This window comes from Aplysia californica, unplaced genomic scaffold (genome assembly GCF_000002075.1).
Source record: "Aplysia californica isolate F4 #8 unplaced genomic scaffold, AplCal3.0 scaffold00885, whole genome shotgun sequence".
Taxonomy (NCBI): Eukaryota; Metazoa; Mollusca; class Gastropoda; order Aplysiida; family Aplysiidae; genus Aplysia; species Aplysia californica.
This window is the reverse complement of record NW_004798155.1, coordinates 246,942-248,789: the sequence shown is the minus strand read 5'-3', so window position 1 is coordinate 248,789 and position 1,848 is coordinate 246,942. Positions and strand designations below refer to the sequence as shown.

Sequence of the window (1,848 nt, the reverse complement as noted above, 5' to 3'; positions counted from 1 at the left end):
AGAGAGAGAGAGAGAGAGAGAGAGAGATACAACAAGAGAGAAGAAGAAAGACTTGAGAAAGAAAGAGGGGGAGAGGGGAGGGGAGGGGGGGGAGAATGTATCAAACAAAACAAAAGCCAACAAACAGGATATAGCCTTAGGACAAAACAACACTTCACGTTGACGTTGTGCTCAGGGCATGAAGAGACAGACAGACAGCTTCATAACAAAGAAAGTGTTGGATTGGAGTCCCCGGGGTAAGAGGTCAAGGGGAAGACCACGTGAGAACCTGGAGAAGAGTCACGGAGAATGATGTACAGAAACGTGGGAAGACATGGAATAATATCAAGAGGCTAGCCCAGATAGGGAAATGTGGAAAGCGTTTGTTCGTGGCTTGTACCCTGATCTAGGTTGAGAACGGTATTAATTGATTTGGCATGGACAGCGTTTTAGTAAGGTTAGTTTCAATAAGAGCTTTACGTCACTTGCAATACAACATGGCTATATATAAGTGCTAAAGATGAAAGGTGTTACTAGAGAGTAACATACAAACCAAAGAGGGAGGAGAGATAAGGACGGTAAATGTTTGATAGGAGAGAAGGGGCAAAGTTCACCAAAGCACCCATTAACCATAAACTTGGACAGCGTGATTTGAATTGGAAAATAAATTATTCAAATCAAACAATAGATAGGGACTCTTTTGAATTTCACTTTTCTTTGTCAAATTGAGTAGGTCACTTATAAATGTTCACTCGCCACTTGTTTTAAATCTACATGTTTTTAAAAAATATTATTATTATGTTGCTATTTAATCTGTTTTCAGCATTCCTGAAAAGGCACGAAAAAAATTCCCAACGAGACAATAAAGTATTATCTTATCTTATCTTATCTGATCTTGTGTCATCGTATCTTATCTTATCTCGTCGTATCTTTATCTTGTCTTATCTTATCTTATTTTTGCTTTCAATGTTCAACCTTGCTTGGTGAATTCAGCTTACTATACAAAAGATGTTCTGTGGCCTACTTTCGTGAATTAAATAGCAATTTTTACAACCCACGTATTACTCTTTTCAGTGTTTTCTTTTACACCTCCACCGAAATAATTTAGATCCTTTAGGAGGCAGGCTTCGACTCTGCCTATCCGGACCAACCCGGGCTGGAAGGGATAGGGATACAACATCGCAGTAGAAAGACCGAAATTTAAATTTAAATACTCGATTGAAATTCTCCTCTCTCCAGGATTCAACTCGAGTCCCAGCGTGAGACGGCGAAGTGCCTAACCGCTACATCACAGACGCCGGTTACAGCTCAGTTCATGTTGTGTTTGGTCAATATAGCACGGGATGGGCAATCCAGAACAATCTTCTGAAAGGTGATGACGAAAAGCACAACAAATTCTTTACACGCTTTTACAGTTTCAACGGACACTCGTTTTTATAGGGCGTCACGAACTGTGACAAACTGCACACAAACACAACAAGGTAGGAAAGTTAGAGACTCGCCTGCGACAAAGATTTTCCTGATTAAAAACAACACACACAAAAAAACCGTAGAATGTTTCTTCCTCATTAATGATCACACACGTAGTTTGGTTAGATACTTTGTACTCTACGGGCCTGTCAAAACATTACGGTAAATTAATAACACGAGGTCGCAATGTCGACTTACACTTACACGATGTTACATTAAGCCCTGTTCCAATTACTGTTTAGTTTCAGAGCAATTTTTATTGCACTTGCAATGCAATTAGATGCCGAAGACCAGGGTTGTTTCTGGAGATATAAACAAAAGAAGAAGAAGAAAAAGAAGAAGAAGAAGAAGAAGAAGAAGAAAAAGAAGAAGAAGAAGAAGAAGAAGAAGAAGAAGAAG

At 39.3% G+C, this 1,848-nt stretch overlaps 1 protein-coding gene across 1 annotated transcript in view; it reads right to left on the bottom strand.

Moving 5' to 3' along the window:
• Positions 1-1,848, bottom strand: part of LOC101859444 (maltase-glucoamylase, intestinal) — a gene marked incomplete in the record, with an annotated part of 33,707 nt that overhangs the window by 30,754 nt on the left and 1,105 nt on the right.